A 13,453-nucleotide genomic window follows, 5' to 3' on the forward strand; every position below is an offset into this window, starting at 1 on the left:
TTCTTCTATCCTCATGCGATTTGTTTGGGTTTTTTTTTGTTTTTTTTTTAAAGGAATATTGCAGCTGTGTGCCTTTAGTGGGTGTATGGCGTTTCATTGTGGACAGGGAAAGGATTTGGAATATATGGGGGAGTGGATGGGGGTGGGGTGGGGTGATAATGCATAGAATATGAAGGTAATCTTTCGTAGATTTTGGTGGCTCTGAAAAGAACCTTTTGTATAAGCAAAGAAGATTCTACGTGTTTTCAAATTCACTCCATCTCGCCTTCCGACGAATGGCTGCTATCTTCACTATCAGTTGCGACACAGCTTCTAATCTTGTGGCGTAGGTATAAGACTTTATCGGCCTTTTGACGTGCATACTCGTAGTAAGCGTTTCTAACACCTTCCATGCCGGACATCCTGAGACGAATGTTGTAGCGAAATGAACGCATCTGGTCCCTCCTTGCTCGGTCGTAGCGGACTTGAAGATCTTTGAGTTTGTTGTTTAGTAAAACAACCTGCTCACATGCTCGGCGGAAACGGTGCTCTGTCTCAGACAAATCGACGTGAAGTTTCGAAATAGTTTCCATTTCACTTGTTGGGGTCTTGGTGGAGGTCTTAGAAGATTGAATGACGAAGCTATTGAAGCGACAATTCAGAATGCGGTTTCCAATTCCACCTCAACTATATATAGGCATGTACCTGGTAAGCTGGAGTGACGCCAATTTCTCTTCTTGGCATCCCGTGACATTTTTGTGTATTAGTCGTAGCTGGCAGTTTAGGTCAGTGTTTTGATAAGCATATTGTCTCCTCATTAGGCAGCAATCAACATCTTTTTTCCGACTTGACAACTTTATGATCGATTCTTGATTGCATTGATTGGTTTTAATCGGTTCTGGTCTCTGCAACTATTCCGTTCGCTGGAGGAAAACGATTTTCTGGCCTTGAGGTCAATATTTATTGATCTCCCTAAATGAAATCTAAAACACGGGCCTACATCGGACGAGCACCTTACACTAAGTTACACAGTTATTTCCCTTTCGTTGAATGTGTGTAATCGTTTTTAATGCTTACCAGCGATACCCAGAAAAGACTTGCGGAGTCCAAACGTTCCGTCCCTGGTCACAATTCTTGATGTGAAAGGGAGTGTGCGTTCGTTTTTTTGGGTTTTTTTTTGTTCTTTTCTTTGTTACTTTTTTTTTATTTTTGTGTGTGTGTGGGAGGGGCGGGGGGGGGGGGGGTATTTGGTACTAATTTTTGTTCACCTTAAGCATGGTTGAATATGTGCAGCTTCTTTGATAAAAATGTCGGTGAGCGATAACCCGATGCTCCACAGAAACCAGTAAGGACTAATGCATAAGGTCTAAGCCTTGCTTCAATTGGATAAAGTGGCATTGAGAAGGGTTGGGCGTATGTTTGGTGTTGATTTATTTGACTATTTGACCAATTTCGCTCTTCTTCTATCCTCATGCGATTTGTTTGGGTTTTTTTTGTTTTTTTTTTAAAGGAATATTGCAGCTGTGTGCCTTTAGTGGGTGTATGGCGTTTCATTGTGGACAGGGAAAGGATTTGGAATATATGGGGGAGTGGATGGGGTGGGGTGGGGTGATAATGCATAGAATATGAAGGTAATCTTTCGTAGATTTTGGTGGCTCTGAAAAGAACCTTTTGTATAAGCAAAGAAGATTCTACGTGTTTTCAAATTCACTCCATCTCGCCTTCCGACGAATGGCTGCTATCTTCACTATCAGTTGCGACACAGCTTCTAATCTTGTGGCGTAGGTATAAGACTTTATCGGCCTTTTGACGTGCATACTCGTAGTAAGCGTTTCTAACACCTTCCATGCCGGACATCCTGAGACGAATGTTGTAGCGAAATGAACGCATCTGGTCCCTCCTTGCTCGGTCGTAGCGGACTTGAAGATCTTTGAGTTTGTTGTTTAGTAAAACAACCTGCTCACATGCTCGGCGGAAACGGTGCTCTGTCTCAGACAAATCGACGTGAAGTTTCGAAATAGTTTCCATTTCACTTGTTGGGGTCTTGGTGGAGGTCTTAGAAGATTGAATGACGAAGCTATTGAAGCGACAATTCAGAATGCGGTTTCCAATTCCACCTCAACTATATATAGGCATGTACCTGGTAAGCTGGAGTGACGCCAATTTCTCTTCTTGGCATCCCGTGACATTTTTGTGTATTAGTCGTAGCTGGCAGTTTAGGTCAGTGTTTTGATAAGCATATTGTCTCCTCATTAGGCAGCAATCAACATCTTTTTTCCGACTTGACAACTTTATGATCGATTCTTGATTGCATTGATTGGTTTTAATCGGTTCTGGTCTCTGCAACTATTCCGTTCGCTGGAGGAAAACGATTTTCTGGCCTTGAGGTCAATATTTATTGATCTCCCTAAATGAAATCTAAAACACGGGCCTACATCGGACGAGCACCTTACACTAAGTTACACAGTTATTTCCCTTTCGTTGAATGTGTGTAATCGTTTTTAATGCTTACCAGCGATACCCAGAAAAGACTTGCGGAGTCCAAACGTTCCGTCCCTGGTCACAATTCTTGATGTGAAAGGGAGTGTGCGTTCGTTTTTTTGGGTTTTTTTTTTGTTCTTTTCTTTGTTACTTTTTTTTTATTTTTGTGTGTGTGTGGGAGGGGCGGGGGGGGGGGGGTATTTGGTACTAATTTTTGTTCACCTTAAGCATGGTTGAATATGTGCAGCTTCTTTGATAAAAATGTCGGTGAGCGATAACCCGATGCTCCACAGAAACCAGTAAGGACTAATGCATAAGGTCTAAGCCTTGCTTCAATTGGATAAAGTGGCATTGAGAAGGGTTGGGCGTATGTTTGGTGTTGATTTATTTGACTATTTGACCAATTTCGCTCTTCTTCTATCCTCATGCGATTTGTTTGGGGTTTTTTTTTTTTTTTTTTAAAGGAATATTGCAGCTGTGTGCCTTTAGTGGGTGTATGGCGTTTAATTGTGGACAGGGAAAGGATTTGGAATATATGGGGGAGTGGATGGGGGTGGGGTGGGGTGATAATGCATAGAATATGAAGGTAATCTTTCGTAGATTTTGGTGGCTCTGAAAAGAACCTTTTGTATAAGCAAAGAAGATTCTACGTGTTTTCAAATTCACTCCATCTCGCCTTCCGACGAATGGCTGCTATCTTCACTATCAGTTGCGACACAGCTTCTAATCTTGTGGCGTAGGTATAAGACTTTATCGGCCTTTTGACGTGCATACTCGTAGTAAGCGTTTCTAACACCTTCCATGCCGGACATCCTGAGACGAATGTTGTAGCGAAATGAACGCATCTGGTCCCTCCTTGCTCGGTCGTAGCGGACTTGAAGATCTTTGGGTTTGTTGTTTAGTAAAACAACCTGCTCACATGCTCGGCGGAAACGGTGCTCTGTCTCAGACAAATCGACGTGAAGTTTCGAAATAGTTTCCATTTCACTTGTTGGGGTCTTGATGGAGGTCTTAGAAGATTGAATGACGAAGCTATTGAAGCGACAATTCAGAATGCGGTTTCCAATTCCACCTCAACTATATATAGGCATGTACCTGGTAAGCTGGAGTGACGCCAATTTCTCTTCTTGGCATCCCGTGACATTTTTGTGTATTAGTCGTAGCTGGCAGTTTAGGTCAGTGTTTTGATAAGCATATTGTCTCCTCATTAGGCAGCAATCAACATCTTTTTTCCGACTTGACAACTTTATGATCGATTCTTGATTGCATTGATTGGTTTTAATCGGTTCTGGTCTCTGCAACTATTCCGTTCGCTGGAGGAAAACGATTTTCTGGCCTTGAGGTCAATATTTATTGATCTCCCTAAATGAAATCTAAAACACGGGCCTACATCGGACGAGCACCTTACACTAAGTTACACAGTTATTTCCCTTTCGTTGAATGTGTGTAATCGTTTTTAATGCTTACCAGCGATACCCAGAAAAGACTTGCGGAGTCCAAACGTTCCGTCCCTGGTCACAATTCTTGATGTGAAAGGGAGTGTGCGTTCGTTTTTTTGGGTTTTTTTTTTGTTCTTTTCTTTGTTACTTTTTTTTTATTTTTGTGTGTGTGTGGGAGGGGCGGGGGGGGGGGGTATTTGGTACTAATTTTTGTTCACCTTAAGCATGGTTGAATATGTTCAGCTTCTTTGATAAAAATGTCGGTGAGCGATAACCCGATGCTCCACAGAAACCAGTAAGGACTAATGCATAAGGTCTAAGCCTTGCTTCAATTGGATAAAGTGGCATTGAGAAGGGTTGGGCGTATGTTTGGTGTTGATTTATTTGACTATTTGACCAATTTCGCTCTTCTTCTATCCTCATGCGATTTGTTTGGGTTTTTTTTTGTTTTTTTTTTAAAGGAATATTGGAGCTGTGTGCCTTTAGTGGGTGTATGGCGTTTCATTGTGGACAGGGAAAGGATTTGGAATATATGGGGGAGTGGATGGGGGTGGGGTGGGGTGATAATGCATAGAATATGAAGGTAATCTTTCGTAGATTTTGGTGGCTCTGAAAAGAACCTTTTGTATAAGCAAAGAAGATTCTACGTGTTTTCAAATTCACTCCATCTCGCCTTCCGACGAATGGCTGCTATCTTCACTATCAGTTGCGACACAGCTTCTAATCTTGTGGCGTAGGTATAAGACTTTATCGGCCTTTTGACGTGCATACTCGTAGTAAGCGTTTCTAACACCTTCCATGCCGGACATCCTGAGACGAATGTTGTAGCGAAATGAACGCATCTGGTCCCTCCTTGCTCGGTCGTAGCGGACTTGAAGATCTTTGAGTTTGTTGTTTAGTAAAACAACCTGCTCACATGCTCGGCGGAAACGGTGCTCTGTCTCAGACAAATCGACGTGAAGTTTCGAAATAGTTTCCATTTCACTTGTTGGGGTCTTGGTGGAGGTCTTAGAAGATTGAATGACGAAGCTATTGAAGCGACAATTCAGAATGCGGTTTCCAATTCCACCTCAACTATATATAGGCATGTACCTGGTAAGCTGGAGTGACGCCAATTTCTCTTCTTGGCATCCCGTGACATTTTTGTGTATTAGTCGTAGCTGGCAGTTTAGGTCAGTGTTTTGATAAGCATATTGTCTCCTCATTAGGCAGCAATCAACATCTTTTTTCCGACTTGACAACTTTATGATCGATTCTTGATTGCATTGATTGGTTTTAATCGGTTCTGGTCTCTGCAACTATTCCGTTCGCTGGAGGAAAACGATTTTCTGGCCTTGAGGTCAATATTTATTGATCTCCCTAAATGAAATCTAAAACACGGGCCTACATCGGACGAGCACCTTACACTAAGTTACACAGTTATTTCCCTTTCGTTGAATGTGTGTAATCGTTTTTAATGCTTACCAGCGATACCCAGAAAAGACTTGCGGAGTCCAAACGTTCCGTCCCTGGTCACAATTCTTGATGTGAAAGGGAGTGTGCGTTCGTTTTTTTGGGTTTTTTTTTTGTTCTTTTCTTTGTTACTTTTTTTTTATTTTTGTGTGTGTGTGGGAGGGGCGGGGGGGGGGGTATTTGGTACTAATTTTTGTTCACCTTAAGCATGGTTGAATATGTGCAGCTTCTTTGATAAAAATGTCGGTGAGCGATAACCCGATGCTCCACAGAAACCAGTAAGGACTAATGCATAAGGTCTAAGCCTTGCTTCAATTGGATAAAGTGGCATTGAGAAGGGTTGGGCGTATGTTTGGTGTTGATTTATTTGACTATTTGACCAATTTCGCTCTTCTTCTATCCTCATGCGATTTGTTTGGGTTTTTTTTGTTTTTTTTTTAAAGGAATATTGCAGCTGTGTGCCTTTAGTGGGTGTATGGCGTTTCATTGTGGACAGGGAAAGGATTTGGAATATATGGGGGAGTGGATGGGGGTGGGGTGGGGTGATAATGCATAGAATATGAAGGTAATCTTTCGTAGATTTTGGTGGCTCTGAAAAGAACCTTTTGTATAAGCAAAGAAGATTCTACGTGTTTTCAAATTCACTCCATCTCGCCTTCCGACGAATGGCTGCTATCTTCACTATCAGTTGCGACACAGCTTCTAATCTTGTGGCGTAGGTATAAGACTTTATCGGCCTTTTGACGTGCATACTCGTAGTAAGCGTTTCTAACACCTTCCATGCCGGACATCCTGAGACGAATGTTGTAGCGAAATGAACGCATCTGGTCCCTCCTTGCTCGGTCGTAGCGGACTTGAAGATCTTTGAGTTTGTTGTTTAGTAAAACAACCTGCTCACATGCTCGGCGGAAACGGTGCTCTGTCTCAGACAAATCGACGTGAAGTTTCGAAATAGTTTCCATTTCACTTGTTGGGGTCTTGGTGGAGGTCTTAGAAGATTGAATGACGAAGCTATTGAAGCGACAATTCAGAATGCGGTTTCCAATTCCACCTCAACTATATATAGGCATGTACCTGGTAAGCTGGAGTGACGCCAATTTCTCTTCTTGGCATCCCGTGACATTTTTGTGTATTAGTCGTAGCTGGCAGTTTAGGTCAGTGTTTTGATAAGCATATTGTCTCCTCATTAGGCAGCAATCAACATCTTTTTTCCGACTTGACAACTTTATGATCGATTCTTGATTGCATTGATTGGTTTTAATCGGTTCTGGTCTCTGCAACTATTCCGTTCGCTGGAGGAAAACGATTTTCTGGCCTTGAGGTCAATATTTATTGATCTCCCTAAATGAAATCTAAAACACGGGCCTACATCGGACGAGCACCTTACACTAAGTTACACAGTTATTTCCCTTTCGTTGAATGTGTGTAATCGTTTTTAATGCTTACCAGCGATACCCAGAAAAGACTTGCGGAGTCCAAACGTTCCGTCCCTGGTCACAATTCTTGATGTGAAAGGGAGTGTGCGTTCGTTTTTTGGGGTTTTTTTTTTGTTCTTTTCTTTGTTACTTTTTTTTTATTTTTGTGTGTGTGTGGGAGGGGCGGGGGGGGGGGGGGTATTTGGTACTAATTTTTGTTCACCTTAAGCATGGTTGAATATGTGCAGCTTCTTTGATAAAAATGTCGGTGAGCGATAACCCGATGCTCCACAGAAACCAGTAAGGACTAATGCATAAGGTCTAAGCCTTGCTTCAATTGGATAAAGTGGCATTGAGAAGGGTTGGGCGTATGTTTGGTGTTGATTTATTTGACTATTTGACCAATTTCGCTCTTCTTCTATCCTCATGCGATTTGTTTGGGGTTTTTTTTTTTTTTTTTTAAAGGAATATTGCAGCTGTGTGCCTTTAGTGGGTGTATGTCGTTTCATTGTGGACAGGGAAAGGATTTGGAATATATGGGGGAGTGGATGGGGGTGGGGTGGGGTGATAATGCATAGAATATGAAGGTAATCTTTCGTAGATTTTGGTGGCTCTGAAAAGAACCTTTTGTATAAGCAAAGAAGATTCTACGTGTTTTCAAATTCACTCCATCTCGCCTTCCGACGAATGGCTGCTATCTTCACTATCAGTTGCGACACAGCTTCTAATCTTGTGGCGTAGGTATAAGACTTTATCGGCCTTTTGACGTGCATACTCGTAGTAAGCGTTTCTAACACCTTCCATGCCGGACATCCTGAGACGAATGTTGTAGCGAAATGAACGCATCTGGTCCCTCCTTGCTCGGTCGTAGCGGACTTGAAGATCTTTGAGTTTGTTGTTTAGTAAAACAACCTGCTCACATGCTCGGCGGAAACGGTGCTCTGTCTCAGACAAATCGACGTGAAGTTTCGAAATAGTTTCCATTTCACTTGTTGGGGTCTTGGTGGAGGTCTTAGAAGATTGAATGACGAAGCTATTGAAGCGACAATTCAGAATGCGGTTTCCAATTCCACCTCAACTATATATAGGCATGTACCTGGTAAGCTGGAGTGACGCCAATTTCTCTTCTTGGCATCCCGTGACATTTTTGTGTATTAGTCGTAGCTGGCAGTTTAGGTCAGTGTTTTGATAAGCATATTGTCTCCTCATTAGGCAGCAATCAACATCTTTTTTCCGACTTGACAACTTTATGATCGATTCTTGATTGCATTGATTGGTTTTAATCGGTTCTGGTCTCTGCAACTATTCCGTTCGCTGGAGGAAAACGATTTTCTGGCCTTGAGGTCAATATTTATTGATCTCCCTAAATGAAATCTAAAACACGGGCCTACATCGGACGAGCACCTTACACTAAGTTACACAGTTATTTCCCTTTCGTTGAATGTGTGTAATCGTTTTTAATGCTTACCAGCGATACCCAGAAAAGACTTGCGGAGTCCAAACGTTCCGTCCCTGGTCACAATTCTTGATGTGAAAGGGAGTGTGCGTTCGTTTTTTTGGGTTTTTTTTTTGTTCTTTTCTTTGTTACTTTTTTTTTATTTTTGTGTGTGTGTGGGAGGTGCGGGGGGGGGGGGGTATTTGGTACTAATTTTTGTTCACCTTAAGCATGGTTGAATATGTTCAGCTTCTTTGATAAAAATGTCGGTGAGCGATAACCCGATGCTCCACAGAAACCAGTAAGGACTAATGCATAAGGTCTAAGCCTTGCTTCAATTGGATAAAGTGGCATTGAGAAGGGTTGGGCGTATGTTTGGTGTTGATTTATTTGACTATTTGACCAATTTCGCTCTTCTTCTATCCTCATGCGATTTGTTTGGGTTTTTTTTTGTTTTTTTTTTAAAGGAATATTGCAGCTGTGTGCCTTTAGTGGGTGTATGGCGTTTCATTGTGGACAGGGAAAGGATTTGGAATATATGGGGGAGTGGATGGGGGTGGGGTGGGGTGATAATGCATAGAATATGAAGGTAATCTTTCGTAGATTTTGGTGGCTCTGAAAATAACCTTTTGTATAAGCAAAGAAGATTCTACGTGTTTTCAAATTCACTCCATCTCGCCTTCCGACGAATGGCTGCTATCTTCACTATCAGTTGCGACACAGCTTCTAATCTTGTGGCGTAGGTATAAGACTTTATCGGCCTTTTGACGTGCATACTCGTAGTAAGCGTTTCTAACACCTTCCATGCCGGACATCCTGAGACGAATGTTGTAGCGAAATGAACGCATCTGGTCCCTCCTTGCTCGGTCGTAGCGGACTTGAAGATCTTTGAGTTTGTTGTTTAGTAAAACAACCTGCTCACATGCTCGGCGGAAACGGTGCTCTGTCTCAGACAAATCGACGTGAAGTTTCGAAATAGTTTCCATTTCACTTGTTGGGGTCTTGGTGGAGGTCTTAGAAGATTGAATGACGAAGCTATTGAAGCGACAATTCAGAATGCGGTTTCCAATTCCACCTCAACTATATATAGGCATGTACCTGGTAAGCTGGAGTGACGCCAATTTCTCTTCTTGGCATCCCGTGACATTTTTGTGTATTAGTCGTAGCTGGCAGTTTAGGTCAGTGTTTTGATAAGCATATTGTCTCCTCATTAGGCAGCAATCAACATCTTTTTTCCGACTTGACAACTTTATGATCGATTCTTGATTGCATTGATTGGTTTTAATCGGTTCTGGTCTCTGCAACTATTCCGTTCGCTGGAGGAAAACGATTTTCTGGCCTTGAGGTCAATATTTATTGATCTCCCTAAATGAAATCTAAAACACGGGCCTACATCGGACGAGCACCTTACACTAAGTTACACAGTTATTTCCCTTTCGTTGAATGTGTGTAATCGTTTTTAATGCTTACCAGCGATACCCAGAAAAGACTTGCGGAGTCCAAACGTTCCGTCCCTGGTCACAATTCTTGATGTGAAAGGGAGTGTGCGTTCGTTTTTTTGGGGTTTTTTTTTGTTCTTTTCTTTGTTACTTTTTTTTTATTTTTGTGTGTGTGTGGGAGGGGCGGGGGGGGGGGGGGTATTTGGTACTAATTTTTGTTCACCTTAAGCATGGTTGAATATGTGCAGCTTCTTTGATAAAAATGTCGGTGAGCGATAACCCGATGCTCCACAGAAACCAGTAAGGACTAATGCATAAGGTCTAAGCCTTGCTTCAATTGGATAAAGTGGCATTGAGAAGGGTTGGGCGTATGTTTGGTGTTGATTTATTTGACTATTTGACCAATTTCGCTCTTCTTCTATCCTCATGCGATTTGTTTGGGGTTTTTTTTGTTTTTTTTTTAAAGGAATATTGCAGCTGTGTGCCTTTAGTGGGTGTATGGCGTTTCATTGTGGACAGGGAAAGGATTTGGAATATATGGGGGAGTGGATGGGGGTGGGGTGGGGTGATAATGCATAGAATATGAAGGTAATCTTTCGTAGATTTTGGTGGCTCTGAAAAGAACCTTTTGTATAAGCAAAGAAGATTCTACGTGTTTTCAAATTCACTCCATCTCGCCTTCCGACGAATGGCTGCTATCTTCACTATCAGTTGCGACACAGCTTCTAATCTTGTGGCGTAGGTATAAGACTTTATCGGCCTTTTGACGTGCATACTCGTAGTAAGCGTTTCTAACACCTTCCATGCCGGACATCCTGAGACGAATGTTGTAGCGAAATGAACGCATCTGGTCCCTCCTTGCTCGGTCGTAGCGGACTTGAAGATCTTTGAGTTTGTTGTTTAGTAAAACAACCTGCTCACATGCTCGGCGGAAACGGTGCTCTGTCTCAGACAAATCGACGTGAAGTTTCGAAATAGTTTCCATTTCACTTGTTGGGGTCTTGGTGGAGGTCTTAGAAGATTGAATGACGAAGCTATTGAAGCGACAATTCAGAATGCGGTTTCCAATTCCACCTCAACTATATATAGGCATGTACCTGGTAAGCTGGAGTGACGCCAATTTCTCTTCTTGGCATCCCGTGACATTTTTGTGTATTAGTCGTAGCTGGCAGTTTAGGTCAGTGTTTTGATAAGCATATTGTCTCCTCATTAGGCAGCAATCAACATCTTTTTTCCGACTTGACAACTTTATGATCGATTCTTGATTGCATTGATTGGTTTTAATCGGTTCTGGTCTCTGCAACTATTCCGTTCGCTGGAGGAAAACGATTTTCTGGCCTTGAGGTCAATATTTATTGATCTCCCTAAATGAAATCTAAAACACGGGCCTACATCGGACGAGCACCTTACACTAAGTTACACAGTTATTTCCCTTTCGTTGAATGTGTGTAATCGTTTTTAATGCTTACCAGCGATACCCAGAAAAGACTTGCGGAGTCCAAACGTTCCGTCCCTGGTCACAATTCTTGATGTGAAAGGGAGTGTGCGTTCGTTTTTTTGGGTTTTTTTTTTGTTCTTTTCTTTGTTACTTTTTTTTTATTTTTGTGTGTGTGTGGGAGGGGCGGGGGGGGGGGGTATTTGGTACTAATTTTTGTTCACCTTAAGCATGGTTGAATATGTGCAGCTTCTTTGATAAAAATGTCGGTGAGCGATAACCCGATGCTCCACAGAAACCAGTAAGGACTAATGCATAAGGTCTAAGCCTTGCTTCAATTGGATAAAGTGGCATTGAGAAGGGTTGGGCGTATGTTTGGTGTTGATTTATTTGACTATTTGACCAATTTCGCTCTTCTTCTATCCTCATGCGATTTGTTTGGGGTTTTTTTTTTTTTTTTTTAAAGGAATATTGCAGCTGTGTGCCTTTAGTGGGTGTATGGCGTTTCATTGTGGACAGGGAAAGGATTTGGAATATATGGGGGAGTGGATGGGGGTGGGGTGGGGTGATAATGCATAGAATATGAAGGTAATCTTTCGTAGATTTTGGTGGCTCTGAAAAGAACCTTTTGTATAAGCAAAGAAGATTCTACGTGTTTTCAAATTCACTCCATCTCGCCTTCCGACGAATGGCTGCTATCTTCACTATCAGTTGCGACACAGCTTCTAATCTTGTGGCGTAGGTATAAGACTTTATCGGCCTTTTGACGTGCATACTCGTAGTAAGCGTTTCTAACACCTTCCATGCCGGACATCCTGAGACGAATGTTGTAGCGAAATGAACGCATCTGGTCCCTCCTTGCTCGGTCGTAGCGGACTTGAAGATCTTTGAGTTTGTTGTTTAGTAAAACAACCTGCTCACATGCTCGGCGGAAACGGTGCTCTGTCTCAGACAAATCGACGTGAAGTTTCGAAATAGTTTCCATTTCACTTGTTGGGGTCTTGGTGGAGGTCTTAGAAGATTGAATGACGAAGCTATTGAAGCGACAATTCAGAATGCGGTTTCCAATTCCACCTCAACTATATATAGGCATGTACCTGGTAAGCTGGAGTGACGCCAATTTCTCTTCTTGGCATCCCGTGACATTTTTGTGTATTAGTCGTAGCTGGCAGTTTAGGTCAGTGTTTTGATAAGCATATTGTCTCCTCATTAGGCAGCAATCAACATCTTTTTTCCGACTTGACAACTTTATGATCGATTCTTGATTGCATTGATTGGTTTTAATCGGTTCTGGTCTCTGCAACTATTCCGTTCGCTGGAGGAAAACGATTTTCTGGCCTTGAGGTCAATATTTATTGATCTCCCTAAATGAAATCTAAAACACGGGCCTACATCGGACGAGCACCTTACACTAAGTTACACAGTTATTTCCCTTTCGTTGAATGTGTGTAATCGTTTTTAATGCTTACCAGCGATACCCAGAAAAGACTTGCGGAGTCCAAACGTTCCGTCCCTGGTCACAATTCTTGATGTGAAAGGGAGTGTGCGTTCGTTTTTTTGGGGTTTTTTTTTGTTCTTTTCTTTGTTACTTTTTTTTTATTTTTGTGTGTGTGTGGGAGGGGCGGGGGGGGGGGGTATTTGGTACTAATTTTTGTTCACCTTAAGCATGGTTGAATATGTGCAGCTTCTTTGATAAAAATGTCGGTGAGCGATAACCCGATGCTCCACAGAAACCAGTAAGGACTAATGCATAAGGTCTAAGCCTTGCTTCAATTGGATAAAGTGGCATTGAGAAGGGTTGGGCGTATGTTTGGTGTTGATTTATTTGACTATTTGACCAATTTCGCTCTTCTTCTATCCTCATGCGATTTGTTTGGGTTTTTTTTTTTTTTTTTTTTAAAGGAATATTGCAGCTGTGTGCCTTTAGTGGGTGTATGGCGTTTCATTGTGGACAGGGAAAGGATTTGGAATATATGGGGGAGTGGATGGGGGTGGGGTGGGGTGATAATGCATAGAATATGAAGGTAATCTTTCGTAGATTTTGGTGGCTCTGAAAAGAACCTTTTGTATAAGCAAAGAAGATTCTACGTGTTTTCAAATTCACTCCATCTCGCCTTCCGACGAATGGCTGCTATCTTCACTATCAGTTGCGACACAGCTTCTAATCTTGTGGCGTAGGTATAAGACTTTATCGGCCTTTTGACGTGCATACTCGTAGTAAGCGTTTCTAACACCTTCCATGCCGGACATCCTGAGACGAATGTTGTAGCGAAATGAACGCATCTGGTCCCTCCTTGCTCGGTCGTAGCGGACTTGAAGATCTTTGAGTTTGTTGTTTAGTAAAACAACCTGCTCACATGCTCGGCGGAAACGGTGCT

General features: G+C 42.2%; 1 protein-coding gene across 1 annotated transcript in view; it reads left to right on the top strand.

Moving 5' to 3' along the window:
• The window catches only part of LOC126828001 (cysteine-rich venom protein Mr30), a 90,945-nt gene that overhangs the window by 46,045 nt on the left and 31,447 nt on the right, over positions 1-13,453 (top strand). The gene's annotated exons all lie outside the window — the stretch shown is intronic.

The sequence above is a fragment of the Patella vulgata genome, chromosome 7 (genome assembly GCF_932274485.2).
Source record: "Patella vulgata chromosome 7, xgPatVulg1.2, whole genome shotgun sequence".
NCBI classification, from domain to species: domain Eukaryota; kingdom Metazoa; phylum Mollusca; class Gastropoda; family Patellidae; genus Patella; species Patella vulgata.